At 40.3% G+C, this 26,206-nt stretch overlaps 2 long non-coding RNA genes across 2 annotated transcripts; one reads left to right on the top strand and one right to left on the bottom strand.

The window, feature by feature from the left end:
* Positions 1–560: 560 nt before the first annotated feature.
* LOC135297137 (uncharacterized) lies at positions 561–10,703 on the bottom strand. Its single transcript, XR_010359196.1, has 3 exons — positions 10,465–10,703; positions 3,324–3,377; positions 561–1,274 (listed from the first exon to the last, which is right to left on the bottom strand). It is a non-coding gene; the product is annotated as an uncharacterized LOC135297137 (long non-coding RNA).
* A 94-nt stretch (positions 10,704–10,797) lies between these two features.
* LOC135297136 (uncharacterized) lies at positions 10,798–25,657 on the top strand. The gene is made up of 2 exons (XR_010359195.1): positions 10,798–10,882; positions 22,005–25,657. It is a non-coding gene; the product is annotated as an uncharacterized LOC135297136 (long non-coding RNA).
* The last annotated feature ends 549 nt before the right edge of the window (positions 25,658–26,206 follow it).

Raw genomic sequence — 26,206 nt, 5'->3', positions numbered from 1 at the left:
GGCTGTTGCAGAAGATCCATGACCATCTCTTCTCCATTTTGCTGAGTGCAAAATGGAGAGATTTTACAACCGTGTGAGAAGCCTGGAGAATCTCTCACCACAGTCAAGGGGTATGACTGAGGTGGGATTTAACTATACCCAGTAAGGATGTATTTTGCCTTGGATTTGTTCATGTTTGCCCTTGTTAACTGTTCACAAGAAAGACACTGGCACTGTTTTAAAGTAGACTCCAAAGAGCTGCAAAGTTGATTACTAATTAAAGATACTTATTCTTATGATCCCAGGTGGCCAAGGTGGCTGCAATGCTGCTAACCTCAGATCTGCTGTAGAATTGTAAGGTAGATGACTTCATCTGGAGCACCACATCAGGTGTATCCTCACTGAAGTGATAAAAACATTGCACTGTAGAATGTGACTTTATGGATGCATATTATAAATATGCTGTCTCTGCATGGTGGTGTGCTGCTGAGGGAGTCACTGACATGCTGCTTTACTCTAAAGATCTGTGCAAAGCCACAGGTATCTGCAACACACTTGAGTTGCAAGACTGAGCTAAAGCGGCTCATGTTTACAAAAAACAAACCTGGGTTTTTTTTTCCTCTGACTGAAATGAAACCTAGAAACTTGTTGCATGCCTCAGCTCACAGTACTCCAGTTAAACTGTCACTGTGAAGCATATTTTCCAGATCTGAGAACATACAGGGAACGTAAAACATACAAGAGGATGACGATATATAACTGTGGTGTGTTTCCTCACAGAACATGGCTGTTGATCTTTATCAGCATGTTGCTGAAGACCTCATATACATTGGTCCAATTTGAAAAAGAAAAGCCCCTAACACAAGAACTTGTTCTGACAACCCTTTACAAAACCCAGGTAAGAAAGACTAAGATTTAAATAATCCATGAATTTAAACAGATTGGGTTGCACAATTCTAACTTTTATTTGACTTCTTTAGGGATCATGTTACAGTTTGGAGCTTTGAACATGGTCAGGATTTTGTACTGTAATGTATTCACCAGGGTACAGAACCAGCTTTAGTAATGCATTTTCTATCCACCAATCAGAGCTACATATTCTAAAATCCTGTTGATATTAGTGAACTCTGTGAAACATTTTGCCATTTTGTGATAATCAGCAGTGAATCCAAACCTGCCTTCTTTAGTCATTACACATACACCACACTCCCATAGTATTTCCCACAGGTTGCAGTCCAGCCTTCACCTGGTGCCTGGGGATGAAGTTCTTTGTGTGACATCCACTGAGGCTGGACCTGGATGGGGAGATGTCTCAAGTTTTTATAAAGTTACTTAACAGATGAGCCAACACAAAATCCAATTAATTACTGCCTTTTTCCTCAATTCTAATACAGGATTCTGTGCATGTCTAATGATAGTAAACCATAAACAATAACAGAGTTACCTTTCTAGTTATGAAGAAAAATGTGTATCTAAGTGTTGTGTTCAGGAATAATACAGGATTTTCCCAGTATTCTTATAGTGACTGATCTGTATTTCTGCTCCTATAAGTTAAAGGCTGACCCCAGCAACACTACGAATGGGAGAGATAAGACTCATCCCAGTTTCTTCATTTTTCCTTATCAGTGAAGGCACAATGACCCAAGCTGTGAACATGGGAGACAGAGGAAAGAGATAAGTACAGTTTACTTAGTCTCCCTTCACTGTGTTAATAAAATCCATACAAGGTAAAGTGAAATCTAGGCACAGCTCCTGGAGAGGGCTTTGCTAAATCATTCTTATCTTTCAATCACTAATTTTTCTACAAAAGAAATTTAACAGCACTATCATCCAGCTGAACTTTCATAAGAGCTGAAGAATTCATATTCCTTCAAGTCTGTTGATAAGTGCTGTAGAAATAGAAAGTGATAATATTTAGAACTAATCAAAACTAATATTAATTCTGTAGCTGAATTCAGTTATTCCAGAATTCCACTTATTTTGTTTGAAGTGGGCCCCAAACTGCCATCAAAAAAATTAAACTTTCCAGACTATTTTACTTAGGTTTATCTGAATGTTTCCTTTTCAATAAAATCGAAACACTTGGGTTTGACTGAGTCATAAAGAAGGCTGAAATTAATATTTTGATAACACTATTCGCACAGAAAAAAAAAGTGAAAAAATTAATACACCCCTGTGAAATGTTTCCTGTAATCCCCTCATCCATGCAGATAACAGAACGTTTAACAATTTTGACTGCACCTTGGTGTCACAACAGAAATAAAAATGTAAATATCAAATAAGTCACCCCTAAACAAAGTTCTTTTATATAAAAGAAAGCCTACTATACAAGGGACTTGATGTCTTTGACCTAGCAATTTCTCTGGTGAGCTAAACAAATTTCAGCCATCTGTTTTCAGTTATCTGGCACAAGTACGTAGTTCTTGTAGCTTAATCTTTGATTAAGCTGAGAAAGGAAATGAATAATTTAATTTAATTGTATTTCTATTTGGAAGATTTATTCCCAGGATTAGAAGCTGTCTCCTCTCCCAGGTCACAAGAGCATATAAACCCTGTGTCCTTAAGTCTACTCCTCTGTGGATGTTTGCCTGCATCATGAAGGATGTACATAATCTGATACCACCGATAGAATTACATCAGAAGAATAAGCAGGGCTGGAAAAGCTTAGAGAGAAAAATGTACTCAGAGCTGCATGGGATACTCATAGATAATTTGCTTCCTTGTAGTTCAGTCTGGTTCTAGCAAAACATGATTAGTTCTCTTTTTTAAGCACACTACATTTTTTTGCTAAAATTAAGAAAAATAAAATTATATTCTTTCCTTCCCCTTGTATGCTTTCTAAAGCTGTTAGAAGAGTGCAGAGTTGTCTCAGATAACCAAGCATGAGAAATTTTGGGCAAGACAAATTCACCTACTAGAGGAAATGATTTGAGATTTCTCTAGAGATACCACTGAAAATTCAAAATGTGGTTGGATTTACTCACTATTGCTATAAGGTAATTGAAAATGGTCTCTAGGCCTTTAGGCCTTACAGCTTTTTCTTCTTCATAGCACATGGTGGAAGAATTTATCTGGAAACAGTCCAGATCACTCAAAGACATGTCATTTCCTCAGTTTCTAGGGCAAGAACAGCAGAAAGTTGTTTTAATCCTGCCAAGTAACATAGTTATGCAACTTTAGATTTTATAAACCTGCATTCCTTCCAATTAAAAGTAGTATTTAATTAAACATAGGAGAAGACTGATAATATTAATCGAGGAAACATGAAAATAACTCATTTGTCTCAGCAATATTGAAATTCCTTCAGCAATAACTTAGAAGAACAGATGAAGAATGCCACCTACAGTTAAGGACAGGAATCTTGGTCTCTCTCAGGGTACCTGTTTTGTGTTTCCACACTGTGAGCAAAACACAGAAGAACATTTAATAAATCACAGCAATACCAATGAAGGTAATTAACTGATGAAGCTGGGTGATACTGCTATAAACAAAACAAAAAAATTTTAGAAAGTGATTATCCTGTAGGCATGGGCTTTCAACTAATCTCCTTCTTCAACAGCATATGCAACTTCTTCAATGAGCCTCTATGATATTTTTTTAAACGCAGCAGTCAGTGTGCTGGTATCCAGGCTGTCTATTACAGCAAGGATCTACAGCAAGGATGGTGAGAAGCTGAAAGAGCGAGAGGTGCTTTACAGCCTTTTCCACCATTATGCTAAAATTCAGAGAGAGTTCAGAGGGCTGTGATTTAAGCTGAATGCACTATGCTAGAAATGGAGGTTTATCTTTCTTCTAGCCAAAGAGTTATTAGACTATGCAAAATGTCTCAATACAAAACATTCACTACTTAGAGATATTCTGCAGTACTGACAATAGCTGAAGACAGTCTTAAGTATTGATCATGTTGTTGCAATAGGCAATGCTAGAGCTAAAATAAATCTAAAGCATTTTATTCCTCTCTCTAGTCTGTTATAAAGAACTCCCACTAGGACAGCAGCACCACTGGCTATTTCAACCTAATTACCCCAGTACAGTGAATGTGATTCAATTGTTCAGATACTGAGTTCTTGCCCATCTGATACTGTCCAGCCTTGAGCCCTTTGCTGCTCTGCTTTGCTTTCCAGGCAGAATTATGCATGTGCTGCTTCAAAAAGGTGGGTCACACAAAGAGTATCCAAGACTGTGCTCTGGGCAAATGAACACAGTATCTGAGGTTTTGGTCTGTGGGATGGTTTCCAACTTTTGACAGCAAAACACTTCTGACCAGAGTTTGCACAAACATCAGTCCCTTAAATTCTAAACCTGGCCAAGCTATGAATCTTTGGGCATTATTAAGGTGATTAAATTTGTGTATACACCCACACCAGGTTGATGGATTTTTTCAGAAACAGCTGAGAATAATGAAAATTCAGTTTTGCTCTCTGTTTGGTCTACAACTTTTACTCTACTTTAACTGTTGATTTTCTAAAACCTTTCTGTAAATTGTGTAGAGAACTGCACCTTCCCTGCAACCTCAGGCTGAAGCTCAAAATTCTGCCCTGCCATGATGGACCCCTGTCCACCACAGATCATCCCTGACTACGGTTGAATGACAGACTGAGGTCCATGGTCATAATCATGACTCAGACATCAACTCCTGGCCTTGACTGCAGTAAGTCAAGGCCAGGACTTGGCCTTTCTTTCTTTTTCTCTAGAACAGGCATAAAGCCTGCTTTGAGAACACTATGACATTTCAAGTTTATAAAAGGTTAACTGTAAGAAGAAGGAAGTGCAGAGTAATGATTCAATAGACTTCCCCATAGTATATAAAAGTCTTTGAAAGTAAATCTGTCCCATATAATAAAAACAAGATACAATGCAAAAAGAATAAAAAATGTAGCAGTGACCTTTTGGGTCATTGATTTTTTTTTTTAATTTTTTTTTGTGAGAACGCCTTCACTGTCTGGGTGTTGAACAGCACTTTACCAATGGTTCCATTGCCATGAGTCAGGTAGCTGGCACAGAGATCTGGCTTCCTGTTTTGCTTTGAAAGATTGGCTTCTTGTAATCTGGGTGTTACTAAACCAAATCTTTTCTTCTGTGAGTCTTTACATGATAGCTCAGCAGAGACTGCAAGGCTATTGCAAGATATGCAGTGCTCTCAGTGTTATCAAGGGTATTGTGAACGTTGTGACCTTTTTGGTTTTAGCTTAAGGCTCCATTTTCCGGAATTCTGGCAGTAAATCTCTTTAAAAATGAAAATAAGACCAACAGTTTCAAGATCAAGGGCAAACAGAGCCCAGGATGTTTATACTTTGACAAAATGCTACTGAGCAGAGACTGGACAAACCACGAGTTTGTAAGATTGATGTGCCATTGATTCCACAGAGAAACTGAGAGTCTTGCATTTGCATTTGTTTCCTTCAGAGTACAAGGGAAAAGGATGGGTTGAACTATTAGGTTGCCAGTATGCAAACAATGAAAGAAATAACTTTATGCTGGAAATTGTGGGCACCTCTTGCTGGCTGATATCAGCTCCCGGGTGTGTGTACTTGCTGCCTGCCAGGCTGGAGTTGGACAGCCCTGTCTGTCAGCTCTGTCTGTCCTTCCATTACTTCCTTTCCCTCACAAAGCAATATACCGGTTTCCTACAAGGTCAAGCCCTTTGTGTTTTTAATTTTCTTTAGGTCATTGGGAGCTGTGTCAGAAGCTTGAACTCAAAGAATTACTTCTTGCCAGTCAAGATTTCTTACCAGTCTAAATTTGTGTAGCTTCTGTTTCCTTTAGTGCAAGAATCAGGAAGAAAAAAGGTGACATCAGCTGAGGTCTCGGTGGTTCCTCTGCAGAGCTGCAGCTGCGGTTTTGGCTGCGACTGTGCCCCCTCCAAGGCAAGGTCATTTCCTTCCTCAAAGGCCGAGCACGCCAATGCCTGCAGGCAGCGATGGGCTTTGGGAAGGAGCTGGGTGCTGTGGGAGGCAGTACTCTAGGACAGGGCTGTGGAGGCTCTGCTCACGAGCTCGAGGTGCAGAGTGTTTCCTACCACGCTGGCAGCATGGCCAAAGCTGCATTATCTTGATAAGAACTGAGTCATTTTTCAATGGGAAATTATAGTGCTAAGATGTCAGGATTTCCTACTTATTTTAGCAGGTTTTCTATAGCTCAAAATTTATGTTTTAATTTGAGCAAGGCAAAAATTCTGGGGAAAGGTAACAACATCTTGGGGATTTTTTGTCTCATTACAAGCCACCAGCAAAACGCCCACACACTGAAAGGAGGCATCAAAGGCTGTTCCATGGTTCTCAAGCATGGGAGAGTGACAAAGGCTGCTAAAACCAGGGAAAACCAACACTACCTTTTGGCAAAAATTGAGGTTGTCGTCACAGATGTGTGTTTCAGATTGAAGTTTTTGGAGGTGGTGAAAAAAAGAGTATAAGTTTATCTGTACCAACATAGGAAATGCAGGTTGACGTTTCTTATACTGATTTTTACCCTATGTCAGTTTTCATTTAGTCAGGGTCGTGGTCTAACACATATTAGAAGGTACCTTCAAGGGATACTTCTGAAAATTAAATTCCTTTTTTTTCTTTTTTTGGAGGTGAGGGGGGTTTGGTTTGTGTGTTTGAATTTTTTTAATCAATGTCCATTATTCCAAAACCTTTGATTTGGTGAATGAATGTATTGTGTGGATGGTCATAACCTTCCTGGGAAAAACAGGGAGCTTATAGAGAGAAAAATAAGAGGTAAATGTGGAAGTGATTAGTATAAGACCATGAGGAGCCCTCATGTCTTCAGGAAACCATGTGGCCATTTGCATTTACATCCCCTCTAACACATTCATTGTTGAAGCCTAGAATCTGTCAACAGCATAAATCAATCCCCTTGCACATAACACTGAGTTCAAGTTTATTATACCATCAAGGTGGAGCTCAGCTATCCCTGCTGTCATGCTGCTTTAAATAAGCAAATAGATGAAGCTAATTTAAATTTCATCTGGTTTTTGAGAGGATGGAGCTCTGTGCTTTTATTGCAAAGAATTTGTGTTGGATTGGATTGGAAATAACAGATCTGAGTGGGGAATATTTTAAGTGAGGCAGAAGTGAAGGGGAGTGAAAACTGATACTGAGTTTTTCTATAATGCATCAAAGCTTTGGCACAGTTATTGGCTTTATGAGTGTGTAACTCTATCTCATAATGTGAATTAATTTCACCCTCATGACAGAGCAGTGAGTATTGTGCTGCAGAGCTGGGCATTATCTTTTGGGCCCTGGTGCAATGAGCCCAAACTGGTATGACAGACATATCCTGACTGTTGGGTTTGCTTGTTCCTTCCCTAGAAGAGAGAATGGGCCAGCCATTTATGTTGTGGTGTGAATATATGAAACGAATTACACAGCTCAAGTGGAGATAAAACTAGTACCATTCTATGGAGACAATTTTAGTACAGTGCATAATTCCCTCTGTAAGTGCTAGAAACTTCTGTAATTCCTCCCCACACTGTATAACAATTCTGAAGTATCAGGTGGACGTGAATGTTTCACCTACAAGCTGCTGCACTTCTGAACTAAGAAATAGTTTTTAATATTTTTCCATTTTTTCCAGACCAGTTTCTTGACATCCATGATAGGGAGATGGAAAACTTTCCATTGCCTTTTAGACACCATGAAGCAAGAGAAGTCAGAAAAAGATAAATTATATTATTCTATTTTACAAATTCAACATTAATTTATGTGGCAGACCTGCTTTAAATGATCCAAACAAAACTCTGTGTCTACAGTTATGTGTTGTTCTGTTTATCTGGGTTTTTTTTTAATATTAAATTTTAAAATGCCTTTAATCACTTTAATTGCATTGTTCTTGGGCTATTATGAAAAATTCACTCCCTCTTGGCTGCTCACCTATCTGAGGTACTCATGGTAGTGCCTGATGGTAGATCCTCAGTACAATTACCTATTTACTTTTGAAGGGCAATGAGCACATTGCCCCATATCCAGGACATTCTGCTGGAAGACCTCAATCCCTCCCCATTTTCTGGTTTGTATCTTAAAAACTTCTACGAACAAACAAAACAAACAAATGAAAATAATTCAGCAAAGAATCCAGCACCGGTTCACCAGAGTTGATGACAAGAAGGAGAGGCAAGATTGAAGTTTGATGTCCTGTTCTTAGAGAGCTGGTGGGAGAGAGATTTTAGCTGAGATTTCCCACTGTTTAGGTGGTTGTTGCAGTCATTCAAGAACTGATGGTTGGAGAGGGAGGAATGGAGAAAACACCCTCTACTTTTCTCTCTGTGTTCACTGACTATTATTAGAACATGAATAGCAAGGAAATGGGCATAATCATCCAGCTGTGAAAGCTGCAAAGCATTTGGATGTTTCAACGAGCTGTGGGCTCAGGTCATGTGTGCAGGCAGAAGCTGATGCTGAGAGAACATGGGTATTTGTAGGGTTTGGGAAGCAGGAGAATCAGCACTGTGGGGCTTTTGCACCTGAGCTCAAACCCACCTGGCTGTGGCAATGACACACACACTCCTCACCATTAACAAAACTGTGCTGTGCTATGTCCACCTCCCAAATTCTGTAATAGGAAAAAAAGCTTCACTTTTGTTTTCACTGCTCAGCTTTAGCCTTGGCCTCTGTCAGCAGCAACAGAAAGTTATCTCTTTTGGCATGTGAGGTTTGCTGCTGCAGACCTGTGTGCTCACCAGAGCTCCTCATCAGGAGCCGCATTCATCAGCACTTTGGCAGCTCTGCAGAGCCCGCCAGTGAGGAACAAGCAGCCAGAGGCACTTGCAGCTGGGCACCGTGGGGCTATCCCTTGGCTGATGTGGGATGTAACTTTCCTGGGAGCAGGAGCCCGGACCAGGCTGCCACGCCAGCCCAACTGCTCGTGTCAGGAGTGGGATGTGGGCCGGGCTCCAGCTGCACCTCCTCATGGACACACGAGCAATGGTCCAGTGGCCACTGCTGCCAATGACATTAATCACTCGCTAATGTGGTGCGTGTGCTTAAACTTGTACCAAAAATAAAGACGAGACAATGACTGATTGGAAAAGGATTTTCCTTATCCCTAATGAGCCACATGGAAGAAAATCTCCTGAATAATTTATCAGCCGGCTAATGACTGAATACAGCTTTTATAATGCTGACGAAATGGTGCTAAATTCATCCCTGATATACTCTGTGGAATTGCACCAGGGAGCAATTTGGCCCAGTCAAGAAATTGCAGACATTTTTAACTGTTTCAGTATCAAAGAGGCAGTGAGTAGGTAGCAGCAATAGATGAAGGAACCTTCAGATTGTTTGAAATGAGTGGGATTTTTGATTTGCTCATTTGTGACATAGATTTACAAACAATACAAGAAAAGCTAACGAAAACTCTAATTTAGAAAAGATTACATGTAGCCCTTCATTCCAGATAAACTGTAGTCACAGGAAACAATAACCAACAACAACCAAAAAAAAACCCAAAAAATTACGCATGATGTTGAAGTATAGCTCTTTCCTGTTGCTTTATCTTCTGAAAGTAATTATTTGTTGTCATTTCCCTTTCAAGCACAGGGAACACAACTTGTCATCTATCAGGAACTATTCATTAAAAGAACAATTTTAGTGATTATAAACTTGCAAGAAAATATACTAAACTTTATTGATATAATACAAGAAAATGAAGTAAGAAGCAAAAACTCTTCTTGTTCCTTATCCCCTCCAGATCTGGGGCCACATTTTGTGAAAAAGATGTATTTAAAAAAAAAAAAAAAAAAGAAAAAAAAAAAAAAAAAAGAAAAAGGAATCCTAAGATAAAATAATTGAGTCAATTTTATCAATGAAGGAAAAAGAGCCAAGCAGGATTTAGGGAGGAAGGTGTGGATATGGACTGCTCAGGAAAAGTAGCAATGGCAAAGACATCTCACTTTGGCTAACTGGGAACAGTGAGAAGTCCTAATGATTGGGCTTTTATGTAATAGGCATTGAATGCATAGTAATTTTAACTTTAAAATTAATTTCCTGGTAGTTTGTTCTTAATAAACACAAAAGTCACAGCATGGGGGGAAAGCAAGAGAGGCCAAACTTCATCTTCTGAGCACTTAGGATGTTTCCACCCCTACTGTGTCCTGCCACTGTGTCAAGTATTGTCATGTACCAAGTACAAATTCTGGAAATCTGCTGAGTGCTTTGGAAGTTGATGGATATTTCTGCTGCAAACTTCCATTGCTACTGTATTTCTGCCACAATTACCAGCGTGCGCTAAATATAAAGGCCAAATTTCATGTTATAGTAAGATAAATAAAAAAACCCACATTTTCTGGGTTCAGAGCAAGCAGAGCAAAGCCACTGTTGTATAGCAAGTTCTGCAAGCACTTTGGAGCTGGCATTTATGGGATCAGAAATGACGCTTAGCACATAAATTCGGCGTGACACAGACAGCAGGTCTGGCTCACTGCACAGTTGTTTTACGAAAGCTCCAAATCCTCCCAGTTTACAAGGACACTAAATTCCGAAAACATACCAGTTACTAAGCCGAAGAATTAGACATTTACAACTTGTGTTTCCCCACGGATATTCCCTGCGAACATAAATCCGGGAGTGCGTCACAGCTGCTCCCTCGTGGGAGACTTTCCTCGCCTCCGCGAGCAAAGACAAAGCAACGGCAAATGCTCCCTGAGCTTCCTGGCATCCCTTCCAAATGCCACGGCTGGGGTGCGGCCGGAGCCACCTCGCAGCGTTGTGCTGCTTCTGTTTTGGGTGAAAAGTGCCGGCTTTCGGCGCCTCCGCTGCCGCGGCGCCTCAGGCGGCGCGGGCCCGGCGCTCGCGGCGCGGCGCTGCCCCCTGGCGGCCGCGCTGAGGGAGCTGAGGGGCGAAGTCGCCTCGGGCGGAGCGGGACGGGGCAAGCACCTGCCCTCGTGTATCGCACCCCGGGTATTGAGGTCAGCTTGGGGGCGTTTACGTGTGTATGTGACACGTATTGCACCCAGTGAGCCCCGCGGGGGCGAGGATTAGCGGCTGGAGATCGGCGGGGCACGGAGCCGTGTGCGCGGGGAGCGCTGCGGGCAGGGCTGGGGGCCGACACTGCCCTGGGTGCGCAGTGACAGCCGTGGGGGTTTGGGGATGAGGGTCTCGGCAGCACCGCTGGGGTTCTCCTCCTGTCCGTGCACAGAACTGAGCAAAGGGGTTCATAATTCCGCATAAGGATTTTTGAGGCCAAAAGGGACCCTCGGACAATCTTGCCTCATTTTTTGCATAGCAAAGGCTGCAGAGTTTGGCTCAGATCTGCACTGTGCTTCTAATTTGCTTACTGAAATAATCTTCCCCAGAAAAGCATCTACCCTTGGTATGACATGTAGCAAGAGTTTGGGAACTCACCACATCCTTTGAAGTGTCACCACAGTAGTTTATCACTGTCACAATTAAAATGTGCTCCTGCAGTATAATTTGATTTTTTTGTCTGGCTCCTGTGGCTGCACACAGGTGTCAATCATTCTGTCCTTAAAGTGAAGAACCCTTGAATCCCTGTTTTTGTCTTTTCTGAAAGTTTTTATGTGACAGTCAACTCATCCTCTACTTTTTTTATAAAATGCACAGATTGAATTTGCCAAGTTCCACTGTATTGTGTTTTCTCCAGCACTCAAATCACATTTGCAGCCTCTCCAATTTATCAACATGCTTTTGAAATTACTCTGCTAAGCAGTGAGTATACAGAGAGGAATGTGTGGTACCACTAACATTATCAAATACCACTAAGAAGCTGGAATTTGTTTACCAGGTGCTGCACTTTGTAGTAGAATTGGCTATGACGAGGCTGATAGTATTTTTTTTAGCCTTGAATTATAAATCTTGCACGTTTAAAAGCCAATATGCAGGATAAAAGCTTCCTGCCTAGGCTTGGACTGCTACGTCAGAGAGCTCTGCAGGTGTCTGATTGAGAGGCTTGCAGACAAAGAATTGTTCCTAAGGGACCAGGGGCTTTGGACTACACTTCAGTGCCTGAAATAGCTCAATGCAGATGTTTGATGTGCTCAGCAAGGGCTTTTTAGGACTAAACAGAACCAACAGACCGGTCATGGAGTCAGGAGGAGATTTCCATTGCTGTCTGATCTAGGGGAGCTGCTCTGCTTGGTTTTGTGGGATGGTGTTCAAGTGCCAGCAGCATTCAGGTACAATGCTTGTCTGACAGTTCATAGGAGTACAAGACCACAATTTGCTGTATAAGCTTTAAAGTTTTAATTTGTTTGTTTTACCCCACTCCTGCTGAACAGCCTTTTCCTGCAGATTTTCCCTGCTCTTTCTGCATTTAGGTTTTGTCTTTTCAATGGTGCTCTGGGAATCTATTGGCTACCTCTTGTCCAGATTTAATTTTCTTCTCTATGTCATGCTTTCTGTTTTGCCCTCCTTACTCACCCACCAAGCTCCTCTTGTTTCACACATTGTCCAGTTTATGTTGTTCTTTCTCCTCACCAACCTGTTTCCCATTCAGCTGTGGCACTTACTTGGCTGAGCTGGAGATGTCTGTTCAAGCCCATTCATCCTTCTTATTCAAGGTCATACACTTAGCTTGCTCTTGTCTGAAAGTTTGCTCATTCCTTTGAGGCAGAAGCTCCAGATATTCCCTAGCTCCAAGACACTAACCAGACAGGGGTGGTTCAGGCACCTGGATGCCAATACCAGAATTGATAACCACAAGCCATGAGGAATACAAAGGCGTTTATGCAAAAGTTTGGGCAGTTGACCTGTTGCAGGACTTTGCTGAAAAATCCTAAGAGGCTGAGTAGCAATTTCAAAGCATATCTTTTGAGCACTCTGCTGTTGAAAATTCCCACTTGAATTCCTCTCTGTGGTCAGATCAATGAAAGCAGCACATGGGGTGTTTGATGAACTAGATGGAGTGATTTGTCTCCAAGCTGTTCCTGCTGGTTTGGGTCTATATGTTAAGGGTCAGACACTTGAGAATCTGCTCATTTCTGGGTTTTAGTCATACCTGAAGATTTGCAAAAGAAGGGCAGCCAACCCCCTCCCTTCTGCAGCATAGAAATCAGATGATAATGTGATTCCAGTTAAATACCTGCCCAGATAACTGCCTGATAACACCAAACTGGCTGGTGGTTCCAGCCAGAGCTGACTTGTTGGTTTTCAGCAGTGCTTTGCGACATGATGCTATTTGTGCCTAATTGCACATCGGTTCATGGCCTGAGTCCAGGCTCTCCCACCATCCTCACTTCCTGTTATTGGCTCATGTTTCAGCTTGGCCGCAGGCAAATCAACTGTGTTTTCTCAGGCAGGAAAATTCAAACCCCACATGGGGACGAGCTTGACCCTGAACTGTGCCCTGCCAAGCACTCGGACCTCCAGGCAGTTTGGGCCACTGACTTGAGGCCACATTTGGCCATGGCTAACAAAGAAACTCTGGGATACAGCTTGTGCAATTTAATGTGTGGCCACTCCCAGCTAGCCAATTTCCTGAGCTGTTTTGTCTGCTTACCAGAGTTATCTCTTTTCATATGAATTTCCAAACTGTAAATGCTTCCTGCTACACAGGCAGTGGAGCAAGACAGAAAAGTTGTAGTTTCATAGCCTTTTAATGCTTTCATAACTGCTACTTTTTATACTGTTTCAGAGAATTGTCTCATTTTGACATTTCAGTGAAACATAGAAGATCAAATTGAATAACATTGCATCCTAATGATTTTGAGTGGTAAATAAGCTGAGGCATAATTTTTCTGATTCACAAGGTCAGCAGCCACCTGATATTTGTAATGTGCATATGATTAACATCAATATTTGAATATCCAGATAGGCTATACCCTAATTTATAATCTGTAGATTGCTCTTATGTCAGCTGACCTGCAGTACTTTATGCCTACCAGTCATTAATACCTCCTCAATCTGTCCATAAAAGTAAATGTAATGAATAGAATTGCAAGTCCAGCTTCTGATTATGTGAAAAGCATGGACAAAATCTAAAGATCTTGTGTATATGGGCTCTTCCATGGGGCAGAGGCAGACGAGAGTCTAGAGGGCTCCTGTGCAGTAGCCATGCATAGATAGGTAGGAGAAGGTCTTGTGTTTGCTGCTTACAGTGCATCCTGCCACTGGGGATCAGATATGGAATGGGACAGGAGCCTGCTGCTTGATCTTCCTCTTTTTGCCCTGCTTTGTCACTAAGGTGTCACACAAAGGTGTTGTGATGGAAGTATTGCCATAACAAATGAGGTGTGCCACAGCTAGAAGCACAGACAGTTAATAAATAATAGTAAACTTATTTTACAAGGGTTCATCACACTTTTAGGGCATCATCAGGTCCCATGGCTGAGAAGGGTAAGGACAGTGGCAGGAATCTGGAGATGGAGAGGGAGGCTGAGGAACAAGGATGAAGGGAAAATTAGAAGTGCAGATCCAGCCTTCTGCCTGCCAGCTCTGCCTACACCTCTGTACTAGTAAGATTACCTCTGTACCTGTAAGAGAAACAGCAAGGTGAAGATTTATTTAGTGTGAACAAAAATCAGATGTCAAATGGGGGGGGTACTTAAAAGCCTTGTGCTTTTACCTGCCTACCTAGTGAGCTGATTGTACCCAGAGCAGATCTTTAGCTTTTCTCTCCCCACCCTCTCTGTGCACTCCCACTTGCATGCAATGACTATAAAGTCTTCCAGGTGGGTACCTCTTTGTACTGAGCACTGTGAGTCCTTGCTTTGGACTGCTGTGTCACCAGCCTTAGAAGGCTGTCGATAATTTTGGTGACTCGGTTTTGATTGAATCAAGAATAAATAAGCCAGACAATATATGCAAAATGTTATTTGAATGTGTAGGACACAGAAAAATTATTCAATAATGTCAAGCAATCCAATGCCATATTCCCAGCTAAATGTAGAATCAGTGATTTTTTTGGACAAAAAAATAAATCCTTTTAAAAGGAGACTGATCGTAGTGCCAGATCACTCAAATCCCAACAACAACAAATATATTACAAAACCCAAAAAAGAGCTGGCTGAGAGAGCTGGGGCCCAAGGCAAGCTGTGATTGTTTCGCCTTTTCTGGAGATAGAAATACCTTTTGTCTCAGAGGAAATAGAGCAGACATTCTTTGTAGCTGATTTCCTTCTGACTTCCTCTGTGCTAGAGATGCATGTTTTCCTAGAGCTTTTTGAGAAACTAAACCTTTCTGCTGTGACTTCGCACTTCAGCAGCTGAAGTCCAGCTAGTTCTCAATGATATCAAATTTTGCTGATGTTAACAAAAAACAAACAAACAAACAAATACCCTACCTAAACTTCTTTTTACTTTCTTTAACAGACTATTTCACCCAATTCAGAATATTCATGCACTTCTGCTTGTGCTTTCCTTTATGACCAAGCTGAATACTGAAGTTGCTGGTGGCAAAGTTCATGTTTGCATTGTTTTCTCCACTGTTTAGTCTGGCATCTGTTTCAGTATCACTGCTTTGTGTTAGAATTAGCAAGGAAAAAAATAAGCATATTTATGCAGCACAATAGGTTTTCATAATCATTTCCAGTTGGCAGATCTCATCCTTCCTTTTCTTATGATTCACTGAAACTCAAAACACTGTATGGAATGGTCTGGGGGTAAAGAAATAGGAATGCAAATCTCCTCAGGGAAAGGTTGGTATGACTTGGTTTGAATGAAAAATCTGTCAAAAGAAAAAGAAACTTAAAAAAATAGAATCTGAATTGGTAATCACTACAGGAGGAATTTATTAATCACATTGAATGCAAAAAATGAACTAGTAAACCATATGATGATTAGGTCATCATCACAGTCTCATGAAAATGGTCTAGGTCTTTTATTCAGACCTTGCCTATTTAAAAGCATATATATTAACACACTTGTTCAATGTAATTTTCTCTCTTTTAAGGAATATACCAAATTTTTGAGGTTATAGAAATACATTTACCCGGGCTGAGTTAGCCAGGCTAGGCAGCAGCAGCTTCTGCTGTAAGATCCAGAGAAATGAGTAGGGATTCATCCACAGAGAGCTGTTGTTGTTTAGATGACATTTTTCCACTATGCTCACAGCTGCTTTACTAAGGAGTTAGTAAAAATCTCTTCCAGGCAGTGGAGATGCTGAGATTTCCAGCCTACAGATTACAAAGCAATACAATACTTGAGACATTCAGCAGAGTGGGGTGTCTGGGTGCAAAGAGAGACACAAGTCCTTCTTCACAGTTCTGTTTAATAAAAGCCGTTTAAGAAAACGTGTAGTTCTTTACTTCCAGATGTTAAAGAAATACTATCTCTTGGCTGTTCTTGTAGCTCTTGGCCTCTGACTTTTGAGCATTGATATCATAAGTGAGTATTGTTTTGTATTGGCTGGTACCAATGCCAAGAAATCAAGCTGAAGGAGACTCTGTGACAAAGTTGATTTGTTTTTCCAATGAAAGTCATCTCCATGAGCTTCAGATTATAAAACGACACATGGTTGACATCCCACTTTTTGGAGTTTGGTATGAACTCTTTTCCTGATGTTATGAAGATGAAAATGTATTTATTTCTACATGTGAGATTTATTTATTCCCTTTCACTTCCATCTCCTGTTCATTTATCAGTCCAGGAAAGGAGCATGTCAGTTTAAAACAAACAAAATACTTGATATGTGGGTGGCTCCAGATTCACTGCAGATCCCTACAGAAGCCTTCATTGTGAAATACCCCTGTTTGGATGTGGTGAAAGCTGAGAGTTTCATGAATTCCTGCTGCCCTCCATTTGGTTGACAGTGCTGTAGTCTTTAATTGACCAGCATGATTCAGTATGTTTTGATTTCTATCTTGTTTCTTTTCGTGCCTCCCATATCCTCAGTAGCACTATCCTCTTCAAATACATAAGTAGCTCCCATTTAGCCTGCAGATGTATTTTACTTTGACATCAGTGGGATATCCAGAGAAATTAAAGCCCTCGGTGTTTAACTCTTTTATAGTCTCACTTTTGCATAAGTGACATGATGGTTAATGGATAATATTATAGAAAAATCATCTCAGTTAGTAAGGCCTGATTTGGTAACTCTGCAGCTGCTTGTGAACTGGCCATTTACAGGGTACAGAACTAAAAACCTAAAAGGAAAAATAAAAAGAAATGTGAATTCTGTACCATCTTCAGTTGTGGAAAGATGATTTACAACATAGGCACAATTGTCACCCAAGAAAGACTCACTGTTTCTAACTTCTGGAAAGATACTTGATAAATTTGCAGACTGTGTGTGGGCTCTTTTCTTCTTTTCCTGGCACAGATCCTGTTAAACACACAGAGGGTCAAATGCTTGTTTTGGCCTTCCTGCACGGAGGCCAGCTGGAGAGCCATAGTGTAACAAAGCACACTTCTCCCTGCTGCAGTTACCTCTGCAGGAGCTCACTGGGGGCACTGGGGGCCTGCTCTGCTCTCCCTGACTGCAGCCCAGCCCATATCTCTGCCCCTCAACACACTGCCAAAGGGGGCTTTTCCAAGCAGGCAGAGAAGATCTAGTATTGAACAGCTCTGTACCATAGCAGAGTTATCTTCATCTCCATGATAAAGGCACTGGTGCGTTTCCATGTTATTTCAAGTCAGGTTACTTTTGGGTATTTCAAGTGAATGAGTTCATAATTTAGTAAAAGGAAGGATTTCCTGAAAGAGGATGGGGAAAGAACATCCATCCAGTAGTCAGCAATTCTTGGATGTTGTGGAGTTTATGCAGGCATGTCAGAATGTAAAAGGGAAAACTAAGGAAGAAGAGAGGAGCACTTTTGTGAGAGTCTGGGTCAACTGAATGGTTTGTTACTGTCACTGGACAAATTACCCAGGTGTAATTTTGAGGGTAGAGCTGGAATTTTTTGGCATTTAATGTATCACAATTGCTGCAAGAAGTGCGTCTTTCTGTGAATGCACTCTGCTGCCAGCTGTGAATTTGCCTCAGAAGTAAAAACATGTATCAAAATGACAGCAAGGAGGAATTTAAGTGATAGGGTAAAAAAAATTATTTACACAGATACCAAGACTTCTGTTGAATGTTCTTATCTTCAGTATGCACCTTCCCGTTTCAGATGTCTGGGTTGTGGATTTCTTTTTGAAAGAATGGCTGGACATTGACAGTTTCCCAGTTTCTCAGTATCCACCCTTCAAACTTAAAATGGCATCAGGAATTAAAGAAGTATCCCTAGAACATATTTGTTGCATCTCACACTGTTTTTAACAGCTTCCACAAGAAAGGGGGATCATTTTTTCCCGGTGCATCTATAGACACATCCAAAATGCAGTTGTTCAGGCATTCTTGCTCCTCAGGGTATGCCAGGGTGAAGTGTACTGATACAGGAGAATCTGAGATCTTTTGCTGCAGCAGATTGTTGTTACTTTTGTTTAGCAGAAAATCTCTGAACACTAGATTTAAAACTTTAGTGATGGAAGGCAGAAGAAATATAAATATTCTCTGTTAAACAAAGAATTCCCTGAAGTCTGCTGTGAATAACAATTGTGTAGGAAGAGACTATCAGAGCTTGAGAGGGGTAAGTGCTTCTGAGGAAACCAGGAGGCTTTACGGTCTGAGACTGCTCCAACAATAAATACACAATCAGTTCAAATTATATGGCAAACTCTTAAATAGCGTCAGTGTATTTTGGCATGAGAGCTGAGTTTAAATGCATTAAGCTTTTCAGTGAGCAGTAATAATATGGCATTAGAGCATTAAGAACAGGATGATCTTTGCCAAACCTTTGCTTTAGCTCTTTGCCTAAGGGCATGTTTAAAAGGTAATTTTAATGTGGTTTTAACTGGCTGCAGTGCTAACCCAGGAAGGGTGAGGGAAAATCTGGCAAGGACTCTTGAAGTTTTGAGGTCTTAGATTTTTGGATTACTGTCGTAGTGGGATGCAGCTGGATTATTATGTGAGCAGAGCTTTGTTGCCGCTTGCATGGCTGTAAAGTGAAAGGAGTTTCCCAAAAAAAAAGAAGAAACAAAATAATATCTGTAGTACTGGTGTGCATATGCATGAGCCAGAACCTTTTATAGAGCAAAAGATAGCCCTTGTGCTCAGTACCAGCTAATGCTCCAGACTCTGTGACTCTGCCATGTGAGGCCCTCTTCAGTTTTACAAAATACCCTTTTAGTCATTATTTGCAGGCAGAATCCCAGTAACCTCTGGATCTGATACTGAATAAAAGCTATGATTCATCAGATGGTTAAACACATGAAATCTCTAATGAACAGAGTCAGAAAAGGGGGTTATGGAGGGGAAAGTGGTCTGGCCTTCACAGCACTGTGTCTACTCAACGTTGAAGAGAAGAAGTTTCCAAGTCATTTCGTAGCCAGAGCCTAACACAGCCTTAGGCTTGAGGCAGTGATTCAGAATGGCTGGCACTAGCCTTGGGAATACTACTGTGGAAAATTCTTAAATTGGAAAACCAAACCTCCAACTGAGAACATGGTTGGACCTTCTTTTTTTCAAGTATTCCTATTTGAGAGCACAGAACAGGCTTTCCATCAGGTTCTGCAGTCAATAGTCATCTAAGGTTGATCACATCTGCTGTTGTGCAAAAATTTCAAACTGGTGTTCCACGTTTTAAAATTTAATAAGGTTCAGGTGGTGATTTGGTTTGTTTCCAGAGTGAACTGTTTCATAACCAATGCAATTGTTGACTGCTTTTGAATCATGATATTGGTAGGTGTAGTACTGCTGTCATTCAAAACAGTTTCCATGGTCTAGTCATCCCAAAACTACACTCAAAACAACTTCTCCAATAAACATTTTCAGAAAATCAAACGTAATATTTTTCTTCTGGCCTAATGAAAATGCTGTAAACTTCTTAGTTAACGGTCCCACATGGAATCTCTGTACCCAGCATTTGCAGCTGGCTGTACCACAGCTTGAACTGTGTGTACTGATTGGCAACTTCTTTGGGTGTTGGTTTTTAGCTGACTTGAATAAAATACTCTACCAAGGCTTTGAAATGTCAGAGAGGGACCTAAAAGCCACCTCAACAGTATCAAATCAGGCTTCCAGCCTACACACTCAGCAAAGGGAGTACCAACACCTGCAGGTTTTATCCATTTATATAAATTAATTTTAATATAATTTAATGAAGAAATTCCATTGCAGCACTAGTTTATTGTGATATCAAAATTTTCATATGAGCTGTTGTATTCTGCGTATTATATTCTTCCTAGTTATTCAACAAGATGGGATATTTAATAGTTGTCTTGAGAAGTTTTCCTATGTGTGTCACCACACAAATGAGCAGGTTTCACTTGGGGTTCTTTAAGACAGACTAAATAAAATGCTCAAAGACATTGCCTGGACAATGTTATTGTCCTGGCAATGTGTACTCTGTGTACTCTTAAAACACAGAGTCAAGAATCTCTCATAATATCTAAAATTTTTCTGGACTCTTCCAGGATGTAAAACTCCATAGAAATATAGGTCACTTTGAAACTGCTAAGGTCATGTTGTACATAGAACCGATTTTCATGTACCTTGAACTTTTTGGAAAATTTTCCGTTATCTGAAGGAGAATTCATATGGAATTCTTACATAAAATTCTAGATGGATATTTCTATAAAGTCTAGATTCATGCCAATTGCTTTTTTTTTTTAGCAAGCTGTTTTACCTGAGAGAGCTCAAGCCTTAGCCAATGCCTCTGCAATCTACAAGTATTAGATATTTCATTTGAATTCTAATCCAGAGAATAAAATGTCTGTGACTTTTGCAGTGTTCTTCTATGGTGACATTTTGAATTAGTGCTTCTGTATTGAGGAGTCCCTTGAAATAAGCCCCAGAGCATAAGAGAATAAAATAATAATGAAAAACACAGATTAAATTATGTTGCTCTCCAAGCCTTAGCTTTTCATGTCTCCACTTGGAAGTTAGTGTTTTAAAATTGCTTTTTTAGTGATATCTACAAAAGATCATGTTTCTACGTCTATCTATCTATCTATCTATCTATCTATCTATCTATCTATCTGCCATGATTGGTAAATCGAGTATGCAAACAATTGATCTGAAAAGAGAATACTTAGATATTTTGTAGCCTATTCAGTACAGCCATAAGAACATTTCGTATGAGAACATACTGTTCAAAGCTGTAAAAAGAAAAACATATCACACAAAATGACAGAATAAGGGCATTACTGCAAAATCAACATAAAAAATGAGAAGGAGAACATGCCAGAGATGATGTACAGATACCAGAACTCTCCTGTAATGGAATTTTTTTTTTGTCTGATGAACACTGTACAGAATTTTCTTCCATAAGATCTGGATTACATTCCTTTTTTCTTTTTCTTTTTTTTTTCTTTTTTTTTTTCTTTTTTTTTTTAACACCACATCTGGGTAGACAGGATGTTTTCTGAGGAAAAAAAAGCTTATTTTTGTTGGAAAAACATCTGATGCCTCATGTTGCAAGGAGACTTCTGTAGCTATACATCTTTTGTGACTGTGACCTCTTTGGGGCAATGTCTCTTATCTCCTTTGGTATGTAAGATATACCCTGCACAGTGGGGCTTTGTTCATCATTGCTCATCTTTGCTTTGTATACCTTGAGCCTTTTAATGAAACATGGAGTCTGCTTGTTTAGTGTGCTTTACAAAGAGCTGAGATAGCCTCTTCCAAAAGAAATGTGTGAAACTAACTCCTTCTTGGGACCCCTGAGGTTTGTTCTTTCTCACATGCTTCCATTTTATCTGAAATAAATAGTTTTGAGTAAAAGCACACAATGGTTCTTTGTGCATGAAGAAATTGGTAGCTGTCTGGATTTTAACTTCAGTGAACAAAGATTTTTGCACTCTTTTTTTCTTGCAAATGAAGCCAAAGCAATTGTCATCTATTTCTTAGAACCCATTGTACAGCACCCACATCTTACCCTGTAATGACCTGGAAACAATTCTATAGGTGAAAGAACCCATCTGAAAAGCCTGAGAGTTTCATAATGATGGCCAAAACAGAAATTCATGTGTTTTATAGGTATGTGGCCTATCTGTGAAAAACAGCAAATTCCAGATTTTCCATGGTATTTTGTTTTTACAAACAAGTTATTTATAAATGCTCTTTAAATTAATTCTTCTCTGGTTTTGTCCTTAGCTATTCATCAGCAATTGTGTTCCACTTTCCCTCAACCTGAAGTCATTGAAGGCAGTTCCTTTCTAGGCTATATGCATCTGGACTCTCTTCTTAGGAAAAAAAGCCTCTTTTCACAGCTCACTGCTCGAGTTTTGGCAAAAGGTGAAATTGCAGCCATGAAAGACTTTTTGATCTTTTTGTCCTCCAATTTTGTTCCAACTACATGCATTCTGCTCTAGTACACTTGCCGAATTTACTGAACAGCAAATGCTGCACCAGCTAATTCAAACCTGGAGATAAAATAAGAAGGCAACAGTTTTTGTGACTGTGAGAGATATGAAATCAAACGGACATTAAGGAGGTTTCAGCAACTCAGACTCAACCAACTGGAGCAGTGGCAGCAGCAAGCAGACAAACTCAAGACAAGGGACAAAGATAAGCAGTGACCTGGTGGCGATGGGTGAGCGCTGGTGAAGTTGGTTTTATGCCTATTTACAATCATCTGCTATTGGAGAGATTTGAACAAACAAGGAAACAAACTATAAAGCAGAGACCATGGTGAGGTGTTGAAACCCTCCCTGCAAATGCCCCATTTCTCTTCCTGGAGCTGTAGTGTTCCCGGTGTAGGTGCTGACAAATGATGGCAAAAGGCAGAGGAGCAAGGAAGCCTTGACTTCTGTACAGCATTGCTCTGCTCTGCTTTATCCTCACGCCATTCCCAGTGAGGTCAATCCGCCTTCTGAAGGTGTTGGCAGAATTTTTTCCTCCCATTTCTTGCAATTTGAATCTTCTCTGAAGACAAAAGGCATAGCTTCTGGAGGAAGAAATGAAAACACACGTTTGGAAAATCCTTCACAATATTCATGAAGTTTTTTTAAAAAGAAGACAAAGTGCTGAAAGACAAAGACAAAAGGGTGAGAACCTGCTGTGGACTTGAAGTGAACAGTACTCAGATATATTCCTGGGAGGAATGTCCAGGTGGATGTTGAAGCGCTGCATGAAATAAAGGATATCTGCAAGTGATTTGTTATCTAGTATGCAGGATCAAGCTTTATTCCACCAAGTGATGTGTGGGTAAGGACACCTAGCAAGTGGAAAAATTTAAGAAGAGGTTCCAGTGCATTCTTTCAGATACTTTTTGTCTATTACCAATTTCCCAGAAATTGTTTCCTGTGTGTGCTTTTTTTTTAAATGCATAGAAATACCAATTCACTTTCAGATCTCCATTTCGGCAGTTCAGAGAGAGGAAGAAGGTGTACAAGGCTAAAAGAGTCAACTCTGAATCTGCTATTTAGAGCTTCTCAAGTGCCAAGCAAAACAATTACATGATCTGATAAGAGGACATGAATGAAGTAGGAATGTTGGCACTCAGAAATCCAGGCTATCTGTCCCATTAAGATTAGAGGAAGTTGTCTTAACTGGGGGTATCAGTGTGTGTCCTACTTACAGCAAAATGGCAGATGAAGAGTTTGGAGACTTCCATCTATAGCAATATAGTAATATTCCTACAGGAGAAACATAAAGCAGCTTTGGAAGGCCATTCTGTATGCAGTTGGTGCAGGTTTCTAAAGAAGCTTAGTTTTCTGATACAGTTAATGTGATATAACCCTGCAGAGAGTGGGAAGGAAATAAATCCCTCCAGGTGTTATCCAGGAGAGCTGTTCCTGGTGTCATTACTGCTCCTGATATAGGAGCTGCCGTGACAGTAGAAGGGCAGGGTGGTGAAAATCTAACAGAAAAAACACAGTTTGTCCAGAGAAAGAGTCTTTAGCATTGAGATTTTCAAGCCATGAGGCTTTTCCATTCTTCATTGACCAGACTGGGCACAGGACACGTGCAGCACTTTGTCCAAAAAGCTCTCCTGAAACACAGAGGTGCCTTTTATGTTAGTTCCAATTATGTTGGCAGTACATGGCATTTATGAGCAACAAGATTGCTGTAGGACAAGAAATGTTTTTAATGAAAGTATTTAGTCCCTGAAGCAATTGTTTTGTGATTTCCTGGCAAGGACATCTCTGCCCCAGAGCTTTCCACTGGAAGGCAGAAACAATTCTGATGGGAGTGGTAAATACCCTGTTGTAAAAGACTTGACTTTTTCAGTTTTTAGGCATCCTGTGCTTTCAAAGTAAGCAATGTGTCTTTAATAATGCTGTGACACACAGGAGAACTGGGAACAAAATGATCTTTATTTTCTGGCTGTAGTAATGTGACATTCTTCTGGCTGTGGTTACAGCCAGTTACACTTTATCCAGTGGCTCTTACAGTTATTGTTATAAAGCTTTATCCTTGCTATCATCAGGATAGTACTGAATTAATTTTTTCCTATTCTCACAGTGTTGCAGCCAACAAGGCCCCTATCATTCTGCCAGACACACTGGAATTGTATTGTGTGGTTTCAAGCAGATTCTGTGAGAGCTTTTAGCCCACACAGAAAATTTTGCTTAGATTTATTCCAGTATAAACCAATACCACAGTTCAAAAAAACAGAGTATGGAGTTGCAAGTTTGCAAACTGAGCACAATGTACATGTGTTTACAAAGTATATTTTTTAAAAAATCCTATCATTTTACTGAGGCTGTATTTACAGGCCACCAGGCACTTTCCTCTCTCCTGAGAGTTTGGAGATAGTCTTCAAATGATCCTTAGATTTACAAGGCATAAAAATAAATTTGGAGCGAATACAGGCAGATTCCTGGCAGGTTTTTCTTTCACTCTGCCCTACGTAACCATGAGTGCAAACCAGGGCTAATGTTTTTGGCTGTGAAAAAGAGAGCTTATGAAAACAGCACCACAATGTTTTGTTCAGGGTGTGTGGCCATAGTCAAGTTAAAAGAATAGCACCAGTATTATTACAATAAGTTGTCTATACAAAAAATTTGCTGAAGTAAAATGGTAATTTTTTAAGAATTAACATTTGCAATGGGACTGGTCTTTATGTTCAAAAATAATTATTGCACTAGATTAGAAAATGAAGGATCAACCACTTTTAAGGATTTCTGAATGTTACAGTCAAACTCCCATCTCTGTTTGTGTATTACCTTTTTCTAACAGAAGAGAGCAAGACAGGATCTCTCCTTTTGCAGTTCCAGGTAACATCAGAGCAGCTTGCTGAAGACCAAGGCATTTTCCAGCCTGCAGATGTCCAAACGTGTCCACCAGGATCCGGCATGCACATCCTTGCAGCCACATGCCATAACAATCCTCTTCCTCAGGACTCTGCTGCCATAAGGTGTGCCAAGCAATGCCCAACTTGCACCCTTACTGAAAACAGCAAGAAAATGACTGGGAAGGGACAAGTCTATAGTGCTCCAGAGGAATAGCAGCAGCTCATGTTGGCCTTCTTCAAGTGTTGGCATTTTAACTAAAGAATTTGTTCTTCCACAATTAACCCAATCCTATAAACAACCAGTACTCAAATCTGGTTGATAACTCTTATTCTACAACACAGGAGAATTCAGGAACACAGGAAAAAAGGCAAACTGGGTAAAAAGGTTAACCATAATGGTACTGTTCAGGGAGAATGAATAACTGAAACATGGCCCTAAAAATCCTATGCTCATTAGTAGTGAAAAACAGAGTTTATTACCTATCACAATGAAATTCTACACCAAGAACCTCTGTTTCCTGATGTGGCAATTGATTACAGTGGAATAAAAGTTGCACATACATCTAAAGAGTTATCTCAGTGGTTTTCACTGAACTATTTGCTAGGGTGAGTAAAAAAATATCAAGCTAGTCTCATCCTGTCCAAACATTTCTTGTCCTGTTTGAAACTGTGTTTCCATTCTTCTTAGAAACATCTCAATTTTATTCAGTATGAATTCTTTGCTTTCTACCAGAAGCCCTTCTGGCACTTTAACATTTTTTTAAACAGAATTATTAATTAGGTTGAATGTTCCCGTTTTTCCACATAGCAAAACGCAATACCCAAATTTGCTTCAAGTTGCACAGGATCACCCAGTGAGTAATTTCTGCAGAGTCTTCTCTGGCTGCTGCTAGACTAGCAATGAAACAGGCTAACATTGATTAGACACTTTTTAGCTGCCTGTCTGAGGACAGACACACCAGCACTTTTCTAGAACCGATGACATTCGGATATCTGACAGATGGAAATTATTTGAAGGTAAGTGGCAAACTGCCCATCAAACAGGCAGCAAAGTTTTACTGATATCAGGCTTTAAGCCCCCTTGGATTTTTGCAGCAACCCCAAAATGCTGCAGTTG

The sequence above is a fragment of the Passer domesticus genome, chromosome 3 (genome assembly GCF_036417665.1).
Source record: "Passer domesticus isolate bPasDom1 chromosome 3, bPasDom1.hap1, whole genome shotgun sequence".
NCBI lineage: Eukaryota > Metazoa > Chordata > Aves > Passeriformes > Passeridae > Passer > Passer domesticus.
Note: the sequence above shows the minus strand (reverse complement) of the source record. Positions and strands in the feature narration are given on the sequence as shown.